The following is an 8,130-nucleotide window of genomic DNA, read 5'->3' as shown; positions in this document are numbered from 1 at the left end:
TCCCTCTCTCTCTCTTTTAGAGATGGGGGGCAGAGAGAGAAGAAGAGAGAGAATCTTAAGCAGGCTCCCCACTCAGCATGGAGCCTGACATGGGGCTCAATCTCACAACCCTGGGTCATGACGTTAGCCAAAATCAAGAGTCGAACGTTTAACTGACTGAGCCACCCAGGTGCCCCAAGCCTGTTGTCTCTTTTTTAAAACAAAAGTTAGAGAATAAAAGCAAGACACAGAATTGCTTATAGGGAATGATCCAAAGTTTGTAAAAAAAAAAAGAAAGAAAGAAAGAAAGAAAGAAAGAAAGAAAGAAAGAAAGAAAGAAAGAAAGAAAGAAAAGAGAAAGAAAATGATACGCAGGGAAAAAATGCTTGGAAGGAAATACACAAAAAGCTAACAGGGTGACATTAAGGGGAATATAATATTTTTTTCTGTATATTTCCATGTTTCTAATTATTCCTTAATGTGAATCAAGGGTTACTTTCTATCAGAGAAGACAGCATTGATTCTTAAAAGTTGTAACGAATTTCTAGAGCTGGCAACACATTTTAAGCAGTGATGTTCATATATTCATTCATTCGTTCATTCATTCACTCAGTCAATAAAGGTTAAAAAAGTACCTGATACATTATGAATTATTTAAGTATTAGAATGATTTTTTTTATTAGTTCCAGCAAAATTCCCTCATACCCCATACTGTGCCAAGGGCTGGGGTAGCCCTGGGGTCTAGCAATGAAGCAGGCTTAATGTGTGTCCTCTGGAAGCTCCTAACCTTGGGTGGGGAGGGGGATCCCACAAGCAGAGCCTTAGATGGTATCCATCGAGTGGGCAGCTGTAACCTTGGGAGGTCCACGGGCTGGGACTCTGAGTTAGAGGAGGGCTGGATAAGCTGCGTGGACGTAACGATGTCTCAGATGCTCACCCAAATGAATCAGTTTGTCCTCGGTCACTAGTGTGGTTTCATATTTGTCTTCCCAGACCCTTAGATGCCAGCCCCCCATCTCTACTCTGCTAGTTGACTTTCCCAGGCACAGACTGCAGGATACCCTGGAGGATTCTAGAACCCTCAAAACCATGGGTGCCAGTGTAGATACAGTCTGCCAGAGATTCCCCAGGGATCTAAGTATACCACCTGTGAGCTACTGCCATCTCCCCTAAATGACACCATCTAATTCAACTTTGTCCCCCTCTTGGAGCCTGGCACTTTCAACATACATTTGACCCTGGGCACATTCCCCACCTCCCATCTTCCTTGTCTAATTCCCCAGGATCCATAAGACTTAACTCAGCCCTTTGATGGAATCAGGATTTAAAATGAAGTCTCTATAATGATATTACTTCCCAGGCCGAACCTCCTAGCCCCCTTGGCTCACTGCCCACCCTGACTTCCGTTGTCTGTGTCCTGGGCAGACCCAAGGGAGGCTCCTTCAGGATTCTGAGTGTTGGCCAGAATCAAGGGACTTATTTTTTTTTTTTGCCTTAACTTGGTCATTATCATTTGTTTCTCAGTTGCTTCCTTGCAGATGGTGATAAACCTAAATATTTATCCAGGAAAACCTGGGGAATCATTCCTGTTAATTCTGTCTGACCTATACGGACCAGCTCCCATCCATGAACCAAAAGCTAGCTATACAATACAATATTCTGGACAACTCCATTTTCCCAATATTTGGTCCCTTTTGTTTCTAGTGGCAAACATAAGTTATATCTTTTCCCAAGGTAAAATTAGGCCTGAAAAGTGGAACTTTGAAAAAGCAGGGACCAAGTCATGGCTGTGTGCTGCATGGTGGACACATTTATAAGCTGGGAGGAGAATAATAAAAGGCATTGAAGACATCTTAAGAAAATTAGCTCTTGCATTCCCATTGGTAGGTTTATACCATAACTTGATACTTCGTTTCAATTTGCAGTCTTACAAGCCCTCCAGATTTAGAGATTACGGGCTATCTAATTGTCTCCTCTTGTGCAGGTGAACATAGCACAAGCCACATTCGGGCCAGGAGGTCTGCTAGCTTTATGGTTCCCCACTCCTCCAAACCCAGCTCAGACTGATCATAGCTGTTGCAGGTAAGTGCGGGGCCCAAAGCTGATGCTTAGTGTTTACCCAGGATATTCCAGCTCGCAGTCTTGCAAAGGAGCAGGAATACAGTGTTGTAACTATGTCCGCTAGTGCTCAGCAGATTTCCTTGGCCTTTGACTAGTTTATACAATGATACCAGAAAGACCTCCAGGTTGGTCCTACTTTAAAATATATGACTGAGGTAGGAAAATTACAATTACAAATAAATTACCATTAATTTGTTATTTCAGAACATGACCCTTCACCTGATGAAAGACGTCTATGGAGAAGCCTTAAATAACCAGCTGTCCCAATGTAGTAAATCAGATTCAATTCACAAAAATTCAATTTACACACATTTTTTTTGGGACAGAGCTATTATGCAAAGCAAGGCACACCTGTAGCTTTAAGAGAATTCCAGCAAGTTCTCAGGCTGCTCCTTTGCTGGGAAGAGTATCAGGTGCCCTGCGTTGGCCTCCCCCTCCCGCCCCACGCACCTTGGTTCAGCCTTGTTTATAAGTTTTCTGATCCCTGGTCCAGGTATTCCTTGTTTGTCAGGTGCTAAGTGTATCAGGCCTCATTCTGTGGCAAGTGACAGAAAACCCAAAGCAAAGGGAATTGAGGTAACAATGGGAATTTACCAGGTCACAAGACGGAAAGATGCAGGGATGGCGCTGGGTTCAGGTATGGCTGGATGTAGGGCTTAACACATGCAGTCCCATTTCTCCATTTCTGCTCTGCTTTCTGCTGCGTGGGCACCCTTCTCAAGCCCTCCCTGATGGCCTCTGAAAGTTCTCCGCTCCACTGTCCTGGAGTGGGCGTGGGGAGTGGACCACCGCTGTCCAGTAGCTCAAACGCTCCCCTGGCATCTATTTAAGAAGAAAATACGAAATTCACTCTGATTGGACCAGCTTAGGTCACATGCCTATTCCTGAACCAATTGCAGTGCTCAGAGAGCTAGGATGCGCTGATTGGCTGGGACCTGAAGCAGGAGCCCCACCCAGATGCCCTCGGGGTTGGAAGGAAAGGCTTGGGGGGGGGTGCTCCTGCTAGGGTAAGGGGCTTGCTCTGCGAGGACAAACACACGTTGCCATGTTGACTTCCTCCCTCTGCTGGAAAGACCAGAAGAGGTGTATGACTTTTTGGGGGGAGAACTTTTGGGAGAGCAGCGCTCCAGGTCTTTAAAAGTCTGCTTAAGAGGGGATGCTGGAGGAGGCGAAGACGGCCCGACTGGCCTCTCCATGGCCAAAGACCAGTAGTTCATGGCTGAATAGCCATGTAGGTCAGCTTCTTCCCCATTTCTCCTTGTTCAGGAATCACCTCTCCCACCTCTAATGGCACACTTCTGAACCCTGCTCCCCGGGGAGTCTTTGAAGGCTCATTCACACTGAGGTGTCCACAGCGGAGAAGACTGCTCTGCCTCCACGAGAGAGATTCCTGACCTCAGCAGCAGAGAAAACCGTTTAGGGAGGGGAAGGAAACCTCATGGTTGAATTCCAGGCAGGCTTTCCCCCGGAGTAAAGGAAAGCAGCTGCTCAGTGGTGATGACCTTCTGGGCCACCTGAAATTGAGAAGCAGGGTCTTTCCATGAGAATCCAGATGGGGCCATGAAAGTTTCCAGACCAACTCCCCACTGAACAACATGGACCTGTACTGATCTCTTAACATCTTCCTTCTGCCTGGAGAAGGTGTACCTGAAGGAGGCTACTACCATTCTCCTAGAGCCCCTGACTCTCTGTGATTATAAGGCTTTACAGATCATTGGAGGGTGTCTTCATATGGTGGGGAAACTGAGGTCTGGGCCGGGAGGACTTGGTGGAGGTCTACTCCTCCACTCCCGAGCCCAAGCAGTCCTGCTGGATGCTTTCCCTTTGTGCTTGACTCTTTTGGTCACAGGCAATGATCATGTCAATGGCTAGTTTTTAACCTGTTGATACCACGAGAAAAGTTACAGGGAAGAAAAGCAGAGCAATGTAGAAACAAAACCAAAATGAGCGTTGTTGCCCCAGGAAGCACAATTCTAAAGCAGTAGTTGGGTCACATTCTATGAATCAGTCTAAAGACAGAGGTCAGAACCAATCTATTTGGTGCGAGAAGTATTACTTTCAAAGGAGTGTGCCCAGAAGCCAAGCACTTACTACAAGGTGCTGATATAACCCAACGTGGTGCAGCTTCTAAAGCCCTTGCTTCTGAGCTGGTACAGGAGTCACCAAAGAACCCATGACCACCATCCAACTAACTTGCCAGCCCAGGCTCCCAATGACTTCCATGAATTTCAAGAAGTCAGAAAGCCGATGTCGTGTCGAAGAAGACACTGCAGGAGTGGAAAGCCCAGGACAGAGTACCCCACTGGGTGGCAGGAGTGGCTGTCCAGCCAGAGGGCTGTGAAGATTGGTGAGTGCAGGACTCCTGGATGCAGGGTGGGGCCCTGGGAGTCTCTGCTTGAACTCCAGCCACGGGCGTCCAGCCCTGGCCAGGCGGGGCAGTGGCACTGAGAAGTACTCCAGAGTCTGAGAAGGAGAAGAGGGAGTCAGTGAGGAGAGGCCTTCCAGGCAGTACCAGAGCTAGAGGATAAGGGTGGAGAAGCTCAGAAATTCTGGAGGAGGAGGAAAGGATCAAAGGGCCACAGGCTGTGGCAGTGANAAGGAGAAGAGGGAGTCAGTGAGGAGAGGCCTTCCAGGCAGTACCAGAGCTAGAGGATAAGGGTGGAGAAGCCCAGAAATTCTGGAGGAGGAGGAAAGGATCAAAGGGCCACAGGCTGTGGCAGTGAACTAAACTCTGTGGGGGAACTCCTGTGCTTAGTGGGACGCAGGTAGGCGTCAAGTTTCGGTCTCCGAAAGACTCCAAGCCTCCGGTCATTGGCCAGCGCCCCTCGCACCTAGACTCCCACCGCCAAGGAGCTCTGCTGCCCAGGGAGGTCTCCCTGCATTGCCCCGAGGCAGCCAGCGCGAGTCCTCGGGGAACGCAGAGCGCATGGGCGCCGACAGGGGGCGCCAGCGAACCCCCCGCCGGAATCCTCCGCGGGGCTCAGGCCGTGGGGCGCGGCCTCTAGGTGGTGGGCGGTCGTTGCCCAGTAGGCTCAGGCCAGCGAGTCGCACAAAATCTCTGCGGCCTCCGAGCGGCCGTGCGCACCAGTCGAGGTCCACCAGGTCGCCTGAGATGCACGGCCTTAGAAGGCCGCGGGCACCTCGGGCGTGGAAGACGCGCCCCGGGTCAGGAGGCCACCACTCGGGCTCAACCCCGATGGGCGCTGCGGTGGGCCGGAAGACAGTGCCAGGACCCGCGGCCCGGCTCCCTGCCTCCCATGGCCCATACGGGGCCGGCGGCGTGAGGGTTAAAAGGCGACTGCCACCCCCATTCTCTTGGGGAGAAAGTGCCTTTTCTCCAAGTCCATATGGCCACTTCCTTTAGACCTGCTCGGCCCTGCTCGCCTCTTTGTCCGAGCTGTCACTTATAAAGAATCACTTGACTTACAATAACAGGTTCAAAAGACGACAGAGTATAATCAGTTGATCCACGAAGAATTGAAATAAAGAACACCCCACTGCTCTGGCTATCATTCCCATAGAGATAGTGATATCATTGATGTGATTGCGATGCTAATTTCTATACAAGAAAAAAAAAAACCCTTGTATTTTGGAATTTGTTCAAAGAGAATTTCAGACACATCAGATTGGAAGATGCAAACTGAATTCCTAAACTTTTTGGGGTAGGCAGGGGATTTTTTTTTTTCTTTTAACACCACTGCAAAGATTTGAGTGGACTTTAAGAATCTCATAGAACCAGCTTGTTGGGGAAACATTCTTTTCTCCCTCCCCAAAATCCTGGGCAGAGAGAGAGAGACAGATAGATGATAGACAGATAAAGATCCAGAACGCCCTGGGTTTTCAGGACAGAGCCCGAGGGTGCAGGCAGGGGTGACCAGGCCGGGTACCCACAGACATCACGCCTCCACGCCTCGGGAGCGGGATCAGAGGCAAGGAGGTGCAAAGGCCAGGGCCAGGGGTAGCGGGGTCCCGTCTGTACTGAGCCTCTAGTCTGGCCCCTCTGCTCCTCTTGGCGCAAAGTTTTCTGCACCCAACCCCACTCTTGCGGTGGTTCTTTGCCACCGGGTGCCTCCTTCCACAGGAGGGGGGCGGGTGGGGAGGCTGTGTCGTGCTTTTTCTTTATCTTTGCTTTTTATGTATTGTGGTGCCCTGGTTTAAAACCCACCAGTCATCTAAGGGAAACTCAGATCAGGCAGGCTAGAACAAGTCTTACCTGAATCAATGTTTTAAGTGTCCCTGTGGCTTGGCGTTTTGAATAATCAATCTGTCTCCAAAGCTTCTTAATCATGCACAACACAGGCCTTTCTCTCTCCCTCTCTCTCTCTCTCTCCCCTCCCTCCCTCCCTCTCTCCTCCATTATTTGTCAACTCTTTTGGATCCTGTCTTTCTGCTATTAACATGCCCCAATGTCACATGCGAGTCTTTTCTTTAAAACAAGCTCCTCATTGGTGTATCTGGATACTTCTTTTATTATTATTACTGAATCTTTTTTCCCATAATGACACCAGGATCATTATATAATCCCATAACAAAGAGGCTTTTGAGGCACCAGCTTTTGTCAACTCTAGGACAGAGAATCCATAATTGCATTATTCAGCTTTTTCCCCCTTCTTTCCCCCTCTTCCTTGCTTCACAGAAACCCAACCTCCTGCATCACTCACATCTCTACCTTGTTACCTCGCCTTACATTATTTACCAAAGCGTTTGCCTTGAGGACCAGCATTTGCAAAGTTGCCTTAAAAAAGTTATTTTGTTTGATAATTAAGTCCTGGAGCCCACCGCGTGATGATTATTCTGGACCCATAAGGCAGAGAACCTGCGTGACGTTTTTCTCGAAGTTTAATTACCGTATGCTAATTTCCTTGCCTACTACGTGATTAATTAAAATCATATTTTCATAATCATTTGGCACTAGTATTGTTTTAGAATTATCATGATCTTCTAAATAGTGTCTGTAAATAAAGTCGCCTCTAATGGCAGGCGCGGGAGGCGAGGCTGAGGACCTCTTCGTGTTTGTATCGCGGCGATTGGCAACATAACTGCCTTATTTACATTAAATACGCCACAAGGTTACAGCGCGGATCAACGTCATTTGATCGCTGATGACTCCCTTAAACGCCCGGGCTGTGACTGATTCTCCGCGTCCCGCTGTCCACCGAGATTCACCCGGGAGTTTTTTTTTTTTTTCCCCCAGAAAAGAAACAGACTTTAAATAGTTTCAGGAGCAGGTAAGAATTAAGCTTTTTCCTCTCCCCCTTTCCGTCTCTCTCTCCTCTCCCTCTGTGGCAATCTCTCTCTCCCTCTCGGCTGGATAAAAAATTCTTTAGTCAAAGGCAGGAATGCAAAGTAGTGACAAGCGAAGGGGCTGATATATGTCTCAGTAACGAGTCTGACAATCAGAATGTAGCTCTTGGAGAATAGATAGATTTTAATAAGTGTGTTTACATGAGCTCAAGGTCAGAAGCAAGCTGCGCTGTGTTAAATGGTTTCTTAGTTGCTAGACAGAGAGAAAAAATGGACGATCACACACCATTCTTTGTAGATTATTATATCAAGGGTTCAGTCTCTGGCTCATCAAAGCTAAATGCCGCAAGACCTATCTAGTTGCTGTGAATTATGCCAGGGCGACAATGGAGAGCGTTTTTAATGGTACAATGCATTTCACCTACCAGATAGGGGGAGGCCGAGCCGGGGATGGGGATGTCTGCTGGGGCTGGGTGATGAGTATCAATGAACGGGGCGATTCTGAAAAGAGGCAGATGAAAATCGAGCCCGCCCTGCCCCGGCTGGGCTGGGAACAGTTCACAGGGCTCTGCCGAGTGGGCGAGCGAGGCGCGCGAGCAGGGCGCCCGTCCCCCCTCAGCCCCGGAAAATGATCAAGTCAATCATGTGGACATGTTTCATTATTCATTGAACACAATCTTTTACAACGCTCCGTTTACGTGCCCGAGTTTGCTCCCGACGCCCGCGTTTCAATGTTTAAGGTAAGGAAAACAAAGGTGGGGGGGATCGCGGGGCGCGGCGCGGTGG

The 8,130-nt window shown here is 48.7% G+C and overlaps 1 protein-coding gene across 8 annotated transcripts in view; it reads left to right on the top strand.

The window, feature by feature from the left end:
• Positions 1-7,230: 7,230 nt before the first annotated feature.
• ZNF536 (zinc finger protein 536) overlaps positions 7,231-8,130 on the top strand; it is a 431,212-nt gene continuing 430,312 nt past the window's right edge. For 6 of the 8 annotated variants that reach the window (XM_034638018.1, XM_034638007.1, XM_034638016.1 and 3 more), the window contains exon 1: positions 7,452-8,084. The gene's annotated coding sequence lies outside the window, so the exon portion shown is untranslated. Of the gene's footprint in view, positions 7,329-7,451; positions 8,085-8,130 lie in introns of those variants that run through there. The other 2 variants (XM_034638014.1, XM_034638019.1) reach the window with 2 other exon arrangements.

Source organism: Ailuropoda melanoleuca, chromosome 12 (genome assembly GCF_002007445.2).
Source record: "Ailuropoda melanoleuca isolate Jingjing chromosome 12, ASM200744v2, whole genome shotgun sequence".
Lineage (NCBI taxonomy): Eukaryota > Metazoa > Chordata > Mammalia > Carnivora > Ursidae > Ailuropoda > Ailuropoda melanoleuca.
The sequence above is the reverse complement of the archived record's forward strand: the minus strand, read 5'-3'. Positions and strand labels throughout refer to the sequence as shown.